The sequence below is a fragment of the Heliconius melpomene genome, chromosome 3 (assembly GCF_056956725.1).
Source record: "Heliconius melpomene rosina isolate 202511_hmr_F chromosome 3, ASM5695672v1, whole genome shotgun sequence".
NCBI classification, from domain to species: domain Eukaryota; kingdom Metazoa; phylum Arthropoda; class Insecta; order Lepidoptera; family Nymphalidae; genus Heliconius; species Heliconius melpomene.
In genome coordinates this window covers 6,279,523-6,299,097 of record NC_140391.1, presented here as the reverse complement: position 1 = coordinate 6,299,097, position 19,575 = coordinate 6,279,523, and the positions used below count along the sequence as shown (strand labels likewise).

General features: G+C 33.0%; 1 protein-coding gene across 1 annotated transcript in view; it reads right to left on the bottom strand.

The window, feature by feature from the left end:
* Positions 1 to 19,089, bottom strand: part of LOC146539977 (lachesin-like) — a 194,706-nt gene extending 175,617 nt beyond the window's left edge. The window contains exon 1 of the mRNA XM_085207266.1: positions 18,883 to 19,089. The gene's annotated coding sequence lies outside the window, so the exon portion shown is untranslated. The remainder of the gene's footprint in view (positions 1 to 18,882) is intronic.
* Between the last annotated feature and the right edge of the window lie 486 nt (positions 19,090 to 19,575).

Sequence of the window (19,575 nt, the reverse complement as noted above, 5' to 3'; positions counted from 1 at the left end):
CATGATAAAAATAGAATATAATAAGCATAACACTAAAAAAACTATCTGATTACTATATTATCTTAAAACAATGCATTCCTATATCTCAGAACCCGCACAAAATCGGGTATATTGTAAGATATAATTAATTACCTGGTCTCTTCAACAAAGATTCATTTTCATGTTATAATGGTGGCATTTTAATATATATAAAATGAATATAACTGACACAGGATCTGACAAAAATATATGAAAATGTCAAAAAATACATATTGCAAGTTTTCAGTCGCAAGCTCTGGGTTCGATTCCCACTCGGGGGAATAAAATACTTAATTCTTTTATTTCCTCGCTTTGGTAACGACGTTGAGATCCTCCAATCGACTCGCTATGTCTTCAGAATTTGGCAGAAAGTGGGCAATGAAAGTGTCTTAATAAAAACGGAGTGTCTTAACACTAGGTTACCAGTTCCGGTTTCTGTTTACCCTGCTGCCATTTCGATTATAGTATGTACCTGCATACTAAGCGCAATTTCTAAGAGTTATCTTAGCAATCTCCTTTTTTAATATAAATGCTGATCTCTACCATTATGATATTATTACGAGTAGAATAAAAAATATTCACTCTTAAAATATTAACAAAATGCTTTATTTAAATATTCATATGTCTATAAAAAATCTATTAAGGTGTATGTCTGTACATGGAATGTTCGGTTCGGTTTCCACATCACCTATATCCACAAATAATTCAGTGAAAATTACAGAAAACTAAGAATTTCACTGAAAATTACAAAAAATAGTTAAACACAAACACTTTTTACTTTCCATCCATCATGGAAAATCCCTTTAAGTAGGGTATATTTAATTAAGTTAAATATTCATCTAAAACGAAAAAAAAAATCATTTCTCCTAAACTCAGTTAAGCTCATCTTAACGTCGTTTATTGCTTATTTAATTGGCACAAACAGACTCCATTCGTGTAAATACGATTTAATTAACAAAGTGGTATTTGAAAATGGGTGGACAGACGGTCATCATACTGCCGCTTTAAATTCAGAATAACTTAATGTAATAAAATATATCCACTAAGCCGTTGTAATACCTCGGATTTGACATAGCTTACTCACGCTTATGAAGGCTGCAAAACTCCTCCCATATGCCTACAGCCACTGTCTCCCCTTCTCCGCATATACTCTCCATGATTTGTGACATTCGTAATGAATGAAAAAAAAGAAAAAATGTAATATGAGAAACAAGATTAATCTTATGAAGATTTGTGAAACACATTGTGACGTTTCTGATGCTCTTCTTTCTTGCTATTACTTGTTTATATTGTATATATTTGGGGCACAGCGATCGCTTCAGAAGGTAGCGTTATATTTAAATGTAAAAATATTTTTACAAGTGCCGCCATAATATTGGAATCAAAATTGAGAAAATATTACAGCAAATATCAATATTAATGAGTTGTGAGAAACAAGAAGCTGTATACATGGATCGTGGGTCCATCCACGCTCTCGCGTTTGTACCTAATGAACCGTGAACGATGCAGCTTCCTGAAATATAAGTATAATTCAATGTAAAATTTTCCTCACAATATCGTACGAAGGTGAGTATCAGCTAACATTGCACTCTAGAAATATGGCGTTATAACCTTGCGAATTAAATTTTCTGCTATGAAATATTATCTTTATAGTGCAGGCAGCTTAATTAGGTGTTGCAGACCGTTGACCAGACGTGATCGATTAATACTTAAGAACTTTAAGTGTAAAGAAAGTTTGCCGGTCTACTCAGAGACGTTAAGAAACTCCAAAGAAAAATCTCTTGGCCACGAGAAGCCATCCATCAAATACTTCATCAACTGCACCATTTCTTATTAGCGCTCACTTACAATAACATATTGTGTTCGTGTTCCTTCATTTCTAGATTAAAACAAACTAAAATATAATGGATTCAGAAATACTTGTTTATTATTTATTATTAGTTATTTTAAAAGATAAATAAATGTTAATTATTCATATAAATAGAACATTACTTATTGATCCTCTACTTAGTATAAGGATAGCACGCTTGAAGGCTGATGTTTCGACTTCGTGTCCATTGTGTATAGGACGAGGGTCTGTGATTTATGGCAGGACATTGACAACAAACAAACGGTCGGTCGGTCTGTTTGTCCACGTTAACTATAACAAGGATTACTTTATATTAATGATAGTCAAAATTATTCAAATTTGTATAATTACTATATATATACATATAGAAAATGTTTTAGAAAACGAAGAAAAATACATTAATACTTATTAATTCAATAGTAGCTGACAGAAAATTCGTTTGCGTGGAATTTATAACCATTATTACTTCCATTTACTACTATTATTTATTTAGTTATCGAATTATAGTTGATATTTAAAGCCAAAATTTCGTAATTTTTCCCGTATTTAGTAGAACTTAACGCCGCGCGTTATTTCATTGGAGTGAAAAAGTAATTATAAGAAAAAAAGTCATTTCGCGAGGTTTTTTTTCTTACTCCAACAGTGGGTAGAAAGTTAAAAACTCATAGATATAAAATATTATAATAAAAAATACCATAACTATAAATAACTGTGAAAAAATCCGAGGAAACGGATTTTATGCAACTAAAATGTAGTTTCATCTGGGTGTTAATTAATTGGATTACACAGCCTTTCCCATTATACGAAATAGCCCCTATTTAGCGAATGGATTTTGTACGCGTGACAGCGTAAAATCAGTTTGTTTTCAGGCTAATAAACGTTATTAAATGTTTTATTATAATTTTTAGTATGGTTATTTGCTTTTAACATATATGTTAATTTTACCCTCTAATAGGGTTTAAGCAATAGAAACCCCCAAAGATGAGAACACGTCACAACTCTATAATACACTCTAGACGCCACGGAGACCTTCCAAACGACTCCATTATTTCATTCAGTGAAATCGACTGGCAGAGAAGGGCAAAGGGCGGCTACTGAAAATGAAGATCCCGTTTGTTCATAACCAGCCCGTTAATTTCATTATTACAAGTCAGAGGAGCGAAGCAAAACGGTAACAGATGTGCCACTTGACTCGTGAATCCACCGCCGCCTTGAAAAACTTCCACAATTTTAACGTTGAAATTTCGACAGCTGAGTAATTTTTCTTGGCAAAGACAAAACAATCCACAGCATTTTTTTCTTTACTTTCAAGTATTAAATTAAAAATGCCGCGGTTTCTCTGTGCAAATCCTTTCGTTTCATATGCTAGACATGCATGCAGGTAAGTGAACGCAGTCAGAATTTGTTATGTGGCATTTTAAATAGAGATGGCTAGTCTCGAAAACAAAGTAAGCTGTCATGTTAAGCATGGCCCCGGCTATAAGCTGTATGAAAAAGTTATATTTATTGACTGGTATTCGATACGTGTACTTTTAAGAAAATATTATTGCTGCTATTTTATTACAATTTTTAACCGACTTTTTTTTTAGTTTCATTCTGTATCCTGCATATAACGGGGTATACAGAGGAAACCTGGTGTTGAGACACTCCGCTCCCCACTTTCTGTCAAATTATAGAGGCATTAGTGAGGTGAGTGGAGGGTTTATTAGATAATAACTGATTAATTTAATTTTACGTGTTCTTGTGCTTTGAATGTCGTTTTTTACAAATAAATAATAAGATGTCTAAATTATCCTATAATGTTATCGCTTAATAGCCTTTTTCGGAATTACTTTCCCTCGCTCAAGTGAAATGTCATATTTATATGACGTGGATATGAAATAATCAGTACACTTGTCATATGAGGCACCATCCTGGTGTTCCTCACGCAGCGGAATGATTATATTTAAATTATATTCATTTCCTCAACCCCGTAAGAAAATGTCTAATATCAGAGGAGGGATCCTCCACTAGGCATGCAATGTTTGTAAAGAGAAGGGAAATGGAGAACGGAATATGTTAATAGATGGTTAAAAAAACTCATAAATATTGCACAGAATACAGTCTTTTCTTTTTCAGCTTCAAGTTGTACCGCCCAAATGGGAGGGTAGGCCATCGAACTTTCGAGGCATTGCATGCCAAGTACCAGAACTTAACGCCGCGCTCTACCATGGCGAAGAAATGAAAATCAAATCAATAATAATTAATTTCCCCAAGTGGGAATCGAACCGCCAAGTTTACAATGAAACGCTTGTGCCACTGTACCACGATGGACTCAACAGAATATAGTCGTTGAGGTCTTACAATACCGATAACTTGCCAAAACTGAACAAATTGAAGAGAAATAACTAATTGAGTTCTTAACCATTAATAGGTAGGTTTTTTTCTCTTCAACCTTCTTCAACATTTACACACCCATTTTCTAACTATTTTTTATTGTATACATCGATTAAATATCTGGGCAATGGTTATAATAAAGCAATACCGAACTGACATTAGTTGATTTATTCGGCTATTACAACTGTTATAATCATAATATCACCTTTTACGAGGTCAGTGAAATGAAAAATTGGACATTGCTAACAAAAAATGAATCTAGACACGAAAAAATGAAATATGGTTGACGCCTGATACCATCTACGCTAATTGTTTACGGACCGCCTAATAGTATATTTTAATAGCATACTTTCTGTGTTTTAAGTAAATTAATATTGTTATTTCTTTTGTTTTGACGCGTGAGGTATTATTAGTATTCGGAATTACTGTCCATTATAAATTAATTACCTGAGGGCACTGAGATTTAATACTTGTAAAACATTTTTATACCATTTTTACTAATGTAAAGAAAGACTCGAACTTGCTAAATTAACAACAGGTATGTTTATGTAAATTTAAATTTGTGAACTAATTTGGAGGAGATCTCTTCAGTGTTTCGATAATCCTTTGATAATGATATAGTTCAAGTGAGAGAAACCGCGAGCGAAGCCGCGAGTCGCTAGTATAAAATAAACTTCACGAACATTGCGATTATATAAAAATATTTTTAAAAAACTATATGAACAAAGAAAAAAATAAATATATATTAAATCACGAGTGATAATTATCTTATTAATATAGGTTCATTAAAATAATAAAATGAAATAACTACATAATGATATAAGCTTAAAATCAATTCATTAATAGTGAAATAGTAGATATCTATCGATTTTTACCCATCGGTGGATGTTTGTTCTATTTATTATTCATGGGAATTATGGCACGGGTATGGAACTAAGGGGCGAAATCGCATAGTCATTTTTGAAAGACTGCACTGATTCTGAAATGAAAGCACCTATCTATTGTAAAAATTATAGAATTTTCGCCTCTCTTCTATTAAATAGTTATAAAATGGTTTCAAAAAGTAAAATATCGAAATTTTACTTTTCGAAACCATTTCTTCATCAAAGAAAATCGAAATACTTTTGAGGGTTAAAATAAACTAAATATAAAAATATATGATTAATTTGATGTACCCACTCGTTACTCCGGCCCCCAATATTTCATCATAAACAAATTTGAGTCAAGAGATTCCATGTCGTTCAATGCAACATAAATCCTAAGAGATGAGGGTTCTTCACTACAATATCTGGATGAGCCAATTAATTTCGATCTTGGGGTCTACCCTTAATCTGATGGTCACTCACGCCCAAAACTTGTAATTGAATTTCGGCTTAGAATATTCAGCATTTGGTTCAAATATTGCTATATTACAAAGCCTCATTTGAAACTTTACGCCAATATTAACTTAATAACTGTATTGTAAATGTTATTCGACTGTCAATACTAAATTAAATATTATGTTAATTTGTGACTAAAAGATAGATATAGACAAAATGGATACGAAAAGAATATAAATATGGAAAATATTTCTTCAATATTTCAATCTATTGTAATATTGATATCGTGTAGAATTTAATTATTTATAACTTCTTAGTGCGCCGGCTAAGAGAGGTTATAACTTTGATCTGTCTGTTTGTCTGTCTGTCTATGGCACTGTAGCTCCAAAAAAAATGAATCGATTTGAGTGCAGTTTCTTTTTATTTGCAATTTAAGACCTACAAGCAAATTTTTGAATTATACGCATCTTCGCTTTTTTTGTATATTGTTATAGTTTCTTCAATTTCTCAAAAATCTACCATGTATATAGTGACATGTGTATTAAATCTCTCGTCTCGTCTCATCTAAATTACCTGGTGTAAAACAAAATGTGTCGCGCACACACAAGATTGATTCGAAGACGCCAAATTAGACTTCATGGCATCAGTGAACCGATCACGTCGATCGTTTATGTGAAATCGATTCTAGCGTTTTATTTGATATTCCGACGAATTTAATGGCCGACGAGATGACTGGACGAAAGCAATAAATGGAATAACTATTTCTACACATTAGCCGATAAACATTATGGGTTAATGCTGGCGCTGATTTCTATGTGTATATTTGCTATTTCTGTGTTCGTAAATATTTTTATTTTACATCTAAATATAAGATTTCATTTAATTTTTTGGTCTTATATAGTAAAATTTAAATATATCTGCATCTCTCTTTATAAAAATCTAAAAAAAATTCACCAAAAAAGTTCTATTTTGCTTTCAAACAAAGATTAATATTTTATTAGTGTAAAATTTATTTCAATGCTTACATAAAGAAAGAGTCGTCTTGTAACTGTTCGTCACGCTGAACTGCCAGTTCCAATTTCAAGACACTAAAGTGATGAAATTCAAGGCAGTGCTTTGACGATTTTCTCTTCAAGTGGGGGTCGGGGAATGTGGGAGGGCACTACATCCCTCAAATGAATGTATGTACATGCGAAACGCGGTCCTGTTACACTTTACACTGGTAAACTTTAAAACAATCAATTTTAAGTCAACTTTAAATCGGATACCAGAAAAGAAAAAATCTGAGATGTCTCCATTAGGAATATATTGAAATTAGTCTTTAAATGATATAATTAATTTGACTGGCACATGCTTGTGTGTGCATTAGTGTATACATTTCTTCAAACTAAGTTTGTAAATTATTAGTTGCTGTTGAGAATATGAAGATGCACTTTCAAGAACTCTATATAACATAGCTGATAGGCTAAAATAGTAACGTATTGAAGAGTTAAATAAAAAGTTTGAAGTGTATCATATTTAATTATAAATTTTTGATTATGTTAAATATAAACAAGCCATCAATTAATAAAACAAGTGGAAGAGAAATGGAGTATCATAACACTAGGTTCTCTCTGCCTACCCTACAATGTGCAGGATAGAGCGTGACATTAAAAAAAACAAAAAATAACTTCCAAATAATTACTATGTAAATGGAAACCCTTATCACTTATATGAATTACAATATCAGTATCCGATGTAATTCCATTAACGGAACTATATTAAATAACGGAAACACCTGCTTCAATAATTATACCGATCAAATAAAATGACCATAGCAAAGTAGCAAGTATAAAATTAATGTAAATAAACACGTTATGCTAATTGTTTAAACACGCGTGCTATGAATTTATGAGCACAAAAATTGTAATACACACATTATGATATTTGCGGTATGTAGCTCAACTAGCGGACGCAGAATAATGAAATATCAATAGGCTTTTTTTAATGGAAAAAGGACAAGGCAAACGAGCGTTCGGGTCACCTGATGGTGATCACCGCCACCGACGACCCCGTGCAGCACCAGAGGAACTACATGTGTGTTGCCGACCTTTGAGGTGGAGATAGACGCGCTTTTTGAAGGTACCCATATCGTACCGACCTGGAAACACTGCCGCGGGTTGGCCATTCCACAGTTCGGTGGCGCTTGGAAGGAAATTTCTACGAAGCCGCACAGTAGTGGAATGCCACGTATCCAGGTGGTGTGGATGATATTTAAGTTTGTGAAGGCTGTCTTATAATATCAGATTTTTATTAAAACTACATAAGTTACTAATCCTTTATCCTGTAAATGTAATAATAACTACCAAGACTATTATTACTAGTAGTAGCACAGGGGGAAAAGCGTGTGACTAAACGCGACAGGATGTGGGTTCGATTCTCACTCGAAGAAATTGAATATTTAATATTGTCATTTCTTTACTGTGGTATGGAGGCAAAGAATTCGGTGGAAAATAAGTAACGGAGTGCCTTAAGACTAGATTCTCTTCCTACCCTGCTGTGTGTGAGACTTCCAAAAGATCCAAAAACAATTAGGAATATAAGCAGATAAACATTACCTTTCATAACTTATTATTACTACACTAATACAAAATAATCTTGTAGTACAATTGCATTTTGTAATGAAATATTGATGTAAGTTATAAATTTTAACACTAATTATAGTTCAGAATTGAGTGCTTGCTCCTAGCGTGGTCTGCGGTCTGCAGAACACTGGAAGAGGAATATACATCTCAGGGAAGACACTTTATGTGGGAGGCGGAAATACATTAGCAACACAACGTGTCTCAAGTGTCGCAAAGTAAACGTTAAATAATAGAGTACATGTAATTCTATGTTATACGTTTTACAAATTATTTACTTTTTTTTTCTCTCCTTATTTTAATGAGTATCCCGCATATAGTCGTAGTAGGGTATTCAGAGGGAGCCTAGTGCGAAAATTCGGCGAAATGTCGCATTTGGGGAGTCTCAACACTAGGTTCCCTTGTTTATGTATGCGGAATACAGCTTGAGGCTTAAAAATCTAAATGTAACAATGACTCTATATTTTATAATCTGATAGAGACTACAGTCGAAGCAACCAAGTATTAAATATACGAACATTATTATTTCACAAAACATTACCCACGTTTTGTTTTCACAAGAAAATAATAAAGAATATTCAAAATATTTATTAGAAAACAAAATAAGAAAACATAGAAACGTCTAACCTTTACAAAGTTCATAGAGTTGATTAAGATTTGTGAGATGACTGGGCATAACTGGCCATATCCTTTACTTTCTTTATCACTCAAGGTTGTCGTCCACCGTCGCTATAATGGGATTGTTTTCGGAATAAAACGAAGGGCTACTATGCTAGGGCTATATTTCAATCCAATAAGGTAAGATAGTTTGATAAATAATTCAGAAAGTTGTAACATGTAAGTGGTACTCCCGCGTAACGGTCGTCCCGAGAGCGGAAAATCTGCTACAGCCACTCCGCGGGATAAGTGGAGAAATTATATGAAATGTGACATTAGTTGTTTGTTGTTTTATTATTAGATACACACACGGTTGGAAAATTAATTTTGTGAAATGCTTATGATAAAGTTTTTAAATATTTGTTATTTTTTTGGGAATTCAGTACTGAAATGTAAAATTTAATCTGTTACTAAATTCGTGTATTCATATTTTTGTTATTTTTTCACGTTTACTTATGTGTGGAAAGTTTTACTGAATCTGTTTGGTGTATAAATAAGTTTTACCGTTAAATTAGTTTAGAATTTTAATGGTAAATCTTATTTAATGGAAACGGAACTCAACGCCGCTCCATGCCGCGTTACCAGAGCATGGAAATGAACATATTCAATATTTTGTTTCTTCGAGTGGGAATCGAATCTATAACCGATGCGCTTACAAACGCATACTTGTACTGATCCGCCAAGCGGCCTCATAAGTATACTTTTAAAACAATAATAAGGTATAAGAATAAAAAAAATGCGTTCACTATAATTGAAAAAACAAAATGCTTATACGAATATAGGGAAGATAAACATGCTCTTAAAAAGCGTCCTCTAGAGACCAGGCAGAGATTCTATCAATCCAATAAATTATTAACGCAACGCGACACGTCCCGCGTCACGCATAGCCATTATGCCTCGACGGGACTCCGGCGTCGTCGTATCTCGATAAGCTTATTACTAATGCAATAGGTTTTTGGTACGCGCTAATAACTTCAAGTTTGGAAAATTGGGACTTATAATAGTATATATAATTTAAGTTAATAATTGAATTGAAATTAAGATAAAGAGAGAGAGAGGGAGAGAGAGAGAGATATTAATAAATTTTTCTAATCTAATCATGATTTTAACTGGGAAATATCTAGCATTGTAATAAGCAAAAATTGAAAAAGACAAAACCACGTACGTTGATGATTTCTCAATGTTTTTCTCGTCATACTCAGTTTTAGTAAATACCTTGAGATCCCTCTCAGGGATAAGGTACCTATTACTAATATATCATTTATAACTTGGTAGCGACCCGCGCGGCGCGGCTTCGCCCGTTTAAATAATTAAATAGCCTTCCTCGATAGATGGACTATCCATACAAACGTTATTTTGAATCAAACCAGTTACTCTCATGATACGCCTGCTTTATAATATTAGATATTATATGTACACGCCGCTTTGTTCCCCTATTTTAAAACTTTGATATCTTACATATAATTTTTATTGTTATGTTATAAAATTCAATTTAGACCTATATAAAGTACACAATGTATCTATTGTATTTTGTATTAAATTCTATAAGGAATTCAAGTGTACATATTGTTTTAAATTGTATCGAAATTTTCCCTTTATATTTATGTACAGTATATATAGTATTTATGTATGTCCATTCACTATGATTGAAAATATTTTGTTTTTGAAACTATTTCAAAGCTAATAATTGAATTGGAAATGATAAATTCATTTCCTTACACTAACAAAACATATATTTATATGTAAAAAGTGTCAAGAATTATAAATAAATATTAAGAAAGTTTTCTACAAAAGCACTTATTGCTAAATTAGTTGCTTGTTTCAATGTTATTGAAGTTAGTTGGGATTATCCCATGTGCCGATACGTAATTTAGTGGAAAAGGTTGCGACCCCGCTAGTTTGTATTACCCCGACAGTGATATAGGGTATTAAGTTACCCTACACTGCCTCCCTTAACGCGTAAACAAGACGGAACCTTTCTACGTATCGCCTTTACAGAGTTAATATTTTAAGAGACTAAGCGAAAGATCCCTTCAGATCACATTCTGTGAGAACTAGCACTTTGTCACTTATCTGGTCACTTAACGTCTTGGAATTCATAATATTTGTACGGAATATACTTTTATTAAATAAGCGAATCAATTTTACATTTTTAAATATAAATTATTATAAAAAAGATACATTTAAAAATATAAAAAAAAAAATAATATTTGCATTTCAGATTCTGTTTCCTTCAGAACTCTTGGTGAAGGTGAGACTTATAAATATCTTGGAATGTCTGAAGCATTGGGTATTGATGAGCGGAGCATAAAGCAATTGGTGAAGGAGCGTTTCTTTAGCCGCCTGAAAAAAGTGCTTGGCAGCCTTTTATCTGGTGGCAACAAGGTGCGTGCTTTCAACGGTTGGGTTATGCCGCTTTTAGCCTATACTTTTGGCATTGTAAGATGGACACAGACTGAGTTAGACTCCGTAGATCGCCAAATACGTAAATTGTTGACGACATACCGAATGCACCATCCGCGTTCGTCTGTAATGAGACTGTATATCCCGCGTAAGTGTGGAGGTCGTGGCTTTTTGAATGTCAAGAACCTTCATAACCACGAGGTATGCAGTCTTAGAGAATATTTTCTCAAGATTGACGTGGATATGCACAAGGATGTGGTAACAGTTGACAAAGGCCTTACTCCTCTTTCCTTGGGCAAAGAGAACTGGCGTCGGCCTGTAGTACTTACTACTTCTGATCGCATGGCTGTATGGAAGAGCAAGGAGCTGCATGGTAGATTCCATAGAGCCCTAGTGGGCCAGGACGTGGATACTGTTTCATCATTATCTTGGTTACAGTTTGGGGATCTTTTCGGAGAAACTGAAGGTACGGAATATTATTATTATGTGAAAGGCCGTTGTGACTCAGGAACTGCAACGCTACGGTTGTAGGTTCTATTCCCACTCGGGGAAGAAGAATTATTATTTTTTAATACTTTCATTTCCTCGCTCTGGTAAAACGACAGAGCACTGTGTTTAGTTTCGCAACTCAACAAGCAATTCCTCAAAAATTCGGCAAAAAGTGGGGAACCCTCTGAAGCTGTACGAAAAAGAATATTATCTCCCAAAATCCTTTATTAAAGTGTATCAATAAAACATGATATTATAGGATTTTCGAAGGTTTTCGCAAGTTTTTAACTTTTTTGAACTTAGTTCATATATTAAAATATATTTCATTTTCACAGGTAGATTGACTGTTAATACAAGTAATTATGATGCATGCGTAAAATATCGAAGATATTTAAACACTGAACTGGAATTATTTCATATGAAAATTAATTATATGTGACATGATAAAATAGTAACTACACTTAATATAGGCTTAAACATTTTTTGTACAATTTAAATACAAAAAGTCCGTGGCCGTCGTGGCGCACAGGCACGAGCGACTGTTACGGATTCGATTTCCACTCATGAGAATTTAAATATTTAATATTTTCATTTCCTACAAAGCGCGGCGTTAAGTTCCGCCACTCGACATACAATGCCTCGAGAGCTCAGTGGAATGTGGCGGACGGAAGTATCTTAATAAGAATAATGTATCTTAGCACTAGATTCTTACTAATTCGAATTCAAATTCAAAATATTCTTTATTCAAATAGACTATTGTGAGCAGTTTTGAATCGTCGAATGAACATATAAACAATGATAACCTCCTTTTCTTACAGAAGTCGGTTAAAAAGTTACCACCTGTTCGGAAGGCAGTTCTGCTGAGAAAAGCCGGCAAGTAACTCAACAGTTGGTCTTTTAATAGATTAAAATTAAATTAAAATAAAAGTAGAAGTTATTCCCATGTTACTTCCACCTAACATCTGCGGGATACAGCCTAAACCTAAAAAATATATATATATCCGAACACGCATACCCCTACGTAACCTTAATAAAATATACACTCCATACAATATAGTTAACGAAGCGTAAGCCGATTTGCAAATTCGATAAGTTAGGTGAAATCGCGTGGACACATCCCAAGTAAGCCGGGTTTGATCCTATTAACGCACGGCTAACGGGGATCCAGCATCCCCGTACTGTGACAGTGCCGTGATCTTTGTGTAGATCTGCCGGGGGATTTAACTCGTTTGCCCTCTCATCACTTTTTGCTTAATTAATATAACGTGTTTCACGTAAAACACGATTTTACGTAATATGATTTGTTTTTATAATTGTTTTTTTATTGGTAACTAGCGGACGCGCGCAGCTTCGCTTGCGTATTTAAGGGTGAATTCTAAGAACCCATGAAACATGTGTTCAATGAAATATTTTTAAGAGTCTAAATTTCAAATTTTATAAAAATCGGTGGCGATTTAAAGATTTTTCCATACAAACTTTCAACCCCTTATTTGCACCCTTAGGGGGTGAATTCTAGAAAACCATGACACATATGTTCAATTAAATATTTTTAAGAGTCTAAATTTCAAATTTTATAAAAATCGGTGCCGATTTTTAATTTTTTTCCATACAAACTTTGAACCCCTATTTCACCCCTTTAGGGTTGAAATTTTTTAAAACCCCTTCTTAGTCGATGTCCAGATTACGAAAGTAAACTTTTATCCAAATTTCACGTTTCTACGCACAGCGGTTACGGCTGTGCGTGCGTCTTACCTCAGTCAGTGAGGACAAGTCCTTTTATATATATAGATGACATTTCTTATTATAGTTTAAAACTAACATACTCGTATGTAATTACCGAGGTCGTCAAGAAAGGGGATGAGAGTCTGAATGTAAAGCGACGATTTTGGGTTCGATCTCCATTCGATTATTGGTTCTTAATATTTTCTTTTCTTCGCTCTGGCACCAATGCAAAAGCTTGGCGTATAGTTTTGGTGAAAATTCTGCCGAAAGTGGAGAACGGAGTGTCTTATCACTAGGTTCCCTCTGTCGGGTAGACGATATACAACGAGACACAACGTGAAGCTTATTTAATTTTTTTAAATGCCTCCATGGTTTGTAAGTTTTTTATTTACTTTTACAAACAACGTAACGCGACACCACGTAAAGTGTAAATTTCAAACATTCTATATCTATTCGTTCGCTGGTTGCTTTGCTGGCACTATATTTAGGTATAATTACGTATAAAATTAGTTTTGGTTTGATAGTTGTCGATATATCATGTAAAATAAAAGTTTTCGCTTTTTTTCCCACAAAAAACAATTTAATAAAAAATACACAAAATTCTATTATTACACATGTACTTTATATTAATTATATATATTTAATAATATAAATTCTGCTTACTTGAAAGAAGATTAAACAAGACAAAGCGAAACCAACATAGCTTGATGACTTTCGAAATTAGTTTTGGGAAATTCCTACAATCTTACGCGTGGGTTTTGTTAGATCTTATCCAACTGCTTCAGAAGATGGTATTGTTTTTTGATTGTGTATAATATTTGACTTCTTTATATGTTTAATTCCAAAAATATATGTATAGAGTGTTAGGATTAAAATTGCATCATTTAAATCTATTATATTGGGTAGATCTTATCTTAGCTTTGCAACCAAAAATGTTGCTTTCTAATCAATCTTTTTGGAGTTCCAAAAATGTACGTGTATAAATAGACAGAATAAAGATTTAAAACTATAGTTTAATATTCTACTACTATTTTATATATTATATTTTTTTGAAAGAATATTAAATGTACTGACATTGCTTTATTACATGGAAGATTAAATTAAAAAAATACCAAGATACAGATGAGTTATCACACAAAGAACTTGTTAGTAACAGTTAGCTATATTACAAAAATAACTACGTTAGGATATCGCCAGAGCAAAATTTTATATGAAACAATGTTTCTAGTATTGCCTTCTCGTTTATGCCTTCTCTTTTTACACTAGAATATATTAAAATTATCATTTTATTTGTTTATAATTTTAAAAAATACTAATGTAATGATAAGCCTTTAATGCAAAAATACAATGAAATACAATATACAATTAAATATATTGAAAAAAATATAGTAGGTAATTAATTATGATTATTGTAAGCCCCGACAAGTGTAAGAAATTTCTTTTCAGATGTGTATTATATTGTATATTATAAATTAGATGGGGTGACGATATTCGCAAAATAGCGGGCAGTGGCTGGATGCGAAGAGCTGAAGATCGAGCTCAGTGGCGTGCCATTGGAGAGGCCTATGTCCAGCAGTGGACGAAGACAGGCTGATGATGATGATGATGATGATGATGATATTATAAATTATACCGTATAACATATTGTGTTCTTTTAACTTCTTTTAATCACAGAAATGTTCTTTTATTTTAGGACTTTTATAACTAATTAGCAAAAAATTGGCCTTTAACAGTTGTTTGCGTTGTTCCAGTACCTAAGTATTTCAAAGGGCGCAGGACCGGATGGAGTGGCGAGCATTGGGGGAGGCCTATGTCCAGCAGTGACCTTTATAAGGCTGATGGATGGAGGTATTTAATTATGATAAATAAAATTACGAGGAGAAAAAGATTCCTATTTCAGAAAATCTTAAGAACAAATAAAATACATTTAAGTATAATTAAATTTATAAATTCTTAATTAATTTTTGATTAATATTTTGTATTTTGGTAAGTATATTTTTTATAGTTAGTTACGTAACAAAACCTAAATACTAATATTCTTATAGGATTAAAATATTGCACCTACAAGACTTAAATTCCCTCTTGCCATCTTATTCACTAAGCTCATAGAGAGCGATTGCCATTTGCTGTATAGAAGCCCTTATGTATTAAGAGCAACGCAAACATCCACGTGTGCAAAAAGTAAATGTAGAGCGGACTACAAAAATAATCACAAAATAGTATATGTAACTAAATACATGTATGTTTAATAATATATATTGTATGTATCACGCTTTAAGGTCAGCTGTAAAGGTTGGAATATACAGATGGGAGGGAAATGGAGAGCACAGAACTGAAAATCGCGGCGTTAAGTTCCGCCACCCAACATCAGCCACGAAAAGGGGTGAAATTATATACGGGTATATTTATAAGATATACTCTCCGCTCTCCGCTCTCTTCTTCCACTTGCTGGAAATATACGAAGCAAATGATACATTTCTCTCCACAAAATCATGGGTTAAAAATTATAATTAGGAAGGGTAGGTACATGTTCGTTCTTGTGTACTTTATTTGTATTGTGTATTGAGATCTTGAGATAAATGATCTTCACAGATGGATAGACATACATACAGACAGACAATAAAGTGATTCTGTTTTTTAAGGTACAAAACCCTAAAAAAACCCAACATTTATTATTTTCTTCTTGTTCACCATAAAAAAAATTATAAATTCAACATAATCAAATATTTGAGAACCCACTAAAAATATAATGTTCTATCAAAAATGTAATAAAAGAGCTAATTATATGGACGCTTGTGGCGGCAGGTCATTGCTTATGCATTCAGCACGCCTTAATGTCTTCATTACCAGTTTAAAGTATTAGCAAACTTTAGAGCTTGAAGACGTCTCTGAGAGATTTGTATAAGTGGTACATTCACCGAAATAGTCAACCGCAAGTGTTTTTGTCAAATAAATTATACGATAACGTAGAATACAAATATCTGGCTAGTCTATTGTTATTTCAGAATTAAGTAAGTATTTTTATTATAAACTAGTAAGTCGCTCATAGCTTGCATCCACTATCTACTCGCTGCTTTTTAAGTGCGTTTTATTTCATTGTTCTGTTTGCTAACGTCGCATTGAAATGAAACGGATAAGATACATGTGAGTGCGTCAATTTGACCAAAAAATATTTTATCAGCTTGGTTATAACATAGCTAAAAGTTGTTTGAGTGTACGTAATTGGTTATAGTTTCATTTTACTCTGGAGAAACGTTTATTTCATTAAATACTATTGTTTTAAACGCGGCTTCGTCCGCTTGAGCTTATTATCGTTAAAATAACAAAATTATACAAAATCTTTACCATAAATAGTAGCCTATGTGTTATTCTAACTGAAACTTAGGTAAAAATGAAATCACCAAACATCTTGCTTCTTTTTTTTCCGAATAAAAGAAATTTATTTATTTATTGGTGTGACGTGCGAAGCCGATGGTGGACCGCTAGTCGTTAATATATAAAAAAATCCAATACGTTACAATAGTGATTTCCAGCCTAAAAAATTAGATCCAAATAAAATAAATGTGTAATAAATTATTTAATAAATTACGCAATATACTTAGTATTTCAAACTTACTAGTCATTAGCTTGCACTTATCACAACATAAACTTTAAGTCCAATAGAAAAGTTTATTAGTTTACAAACTTTAACTTAACTATCGGTCGTAAGAAAAATAGCAACTTCGACAAACTCTAACTTTAGCTTATATGAAATATTTTTAATTTTCTAATTAATATGAAGTAAAAGAAAATTTAAATTAACTAATGTAAATAGTCTTTCGCTCTTTAAAACTATGCCCAGTAACATAAATAAAGTAAGTAAATTCCTAGGCTTAAATTGTAACTCGACATTTGAAAACTTCTTATAACTTATTTAACTTTTACTTAATGAGAACGCTTTGAAAAAGACAGTGAACTGTCCCTTTCAAATAATATTTTTAAATATCAACATTCCCTCGAGTCGAAATCGAATGTACAACAATCACACGAGATTCTCTTATTTTATCATAAAACTGAATATTGTTAATAAATAATTATATATCGTTTTACAAAAAAAACTTTTACAACTGTATATATAATTTTTTTTCAAAATAGATATTTGAGTAAAAGATATATTTAGCGATTTTCAATGTAATCTATCTATATTAAATCGAAAATCGCAAGGTAATGGAAATTCAATATTAAATTTGAGCCAACAAGAAAATTCAACCGGATCCGACTTTATTGAAGTTAGATTTTGTTTCACTACAAACCAGGAAAACATTTCAGTTAATTTGTGTGCTAAGTTAAATGATGTCTTAAGAAACTGGGTGTACTTACAAAGGAGGAGGTTATTCTGCCCTTCGAAGGGCAATTGCGAAGTGTTAATAGCCCGGTATTAGGGCCATGCTTATGAGTTTCATTAGTAGTGGGGCCACGAGCGATTCATATAAGAACGTGCCTTTATTAAAAGCGACGTGGCTGTTTTGAAAATTACCTGATAACCGAGGTATGGACGCTTCGTGGTAACACTGGAAATCTTGGTTCTGATTTTATACTGATGTTAAAGTTTCTACAGTGTAGAAATATGCAAAAACAAAGCAATATTACCACCTTGAAACTTGGCAATTACTTTTCTTTTGGCAATTATAATTCTTCCTTTCGATAAAGTAAAAATAATGAGCCAGGCCAGTTGTAGCGCAGGGGCACAAGTGCGTCACTGTAAACGCGACTGGTTCGATACCGACTCGAGGAATTTTTATTTTTAATTTTTATTTCTTCGCTCTGGTTTCGAGGCAAAGCGCGGCGTTGAGTTCCGCCACTCAACACGCCTTCAGAATTCGGCGGAAAATGAGGAATGAAGTGTCTTAATATTAAGATCCCTCTGACTACCCTGCTATGTACGGGATACCACGTGAAGCTGATAAACAGAAGAAAAAATAATAGACTATGAATATAACAATTCCAATAAAATACTTATGCTTAATACACAAATGTTCATACAATGATTTTTTAAATACAAAAGTAAAATAAAATTCACATTCAAGATTTCGTAAGTAAAAGAAACGTAGTAAGTAGGTATGAGTATAACAGTCAGAACCTAATGCGTAAAAAGTGACTACGAACGAAGTAACTTGATTTTCGGTGCGCTTTCTTGTAATTTATGTATGACGGCGCAAATGCCAATTTATTGCTGAGTAATGGCACCGTTTGGAGATCTGCAAATGGGCTAGCCGAATAAGAAGAGAAATGGTTTGAAACGTTCGCTAAATGTGTTTATAATTTATTCATCGGCTGATACAAATCCAAAGTGTTATTACAAGAATTGTACCTAAAATACTTCTCGAGTTTTGTATTCGAATGGCGATGGCGGGGCGAATGTAGAAATATAATGACTTCAACTACTTACCTGAAAATTTCAATTTTCATACGGAAAATTGTTGCTGACTTCGAATGCTGATTGTTGGTGGAACTAACACACTTACTATATCGAGTTAGATATTGCAACTAAGTATATAAACTTTTGATATAGCTATAGTCAAAATGTCAGGAGGGAAGTATAAGATAGCACTTAATACACTTCGTACACTTCACATTACACTTTCTATATGACACTTTACACTTATACACACTTATCCACGTTTTTTAACGCACAGTTTCAGCAGTGACACAGATTTTAAATACTTAAACACCATTATAATTTAACACCTTACGAGAGGCAGAATAATGACATACTGACAGCTGACTCAATCCATCAAAAACGTCACTTAATACGGCCATTCCCACCTCTTTTATAATTTATAATGTGGGTATTTTACTTTTTTGTAAATTACCCTACATTGACGCTTTCACGCTGTACCTCGTACACAGCAGGGTAGGCAGAGGGAACCTAACTAACCTACTCGAAGATATAAAAGAATTGATATGAGTAAGCAAATAATTTTAGAATAAGCAACGCGGGCGAAGTAGGTTGAATATAGAAATACAAAAATATTAATAATATATACAAAAAAGTATAAGGTTTATAACAATATACACAGCCTGAACAAATAAATCGAAATTCTAAAAATAAAATAAGTAAATCTAAATAAATTTAACATCA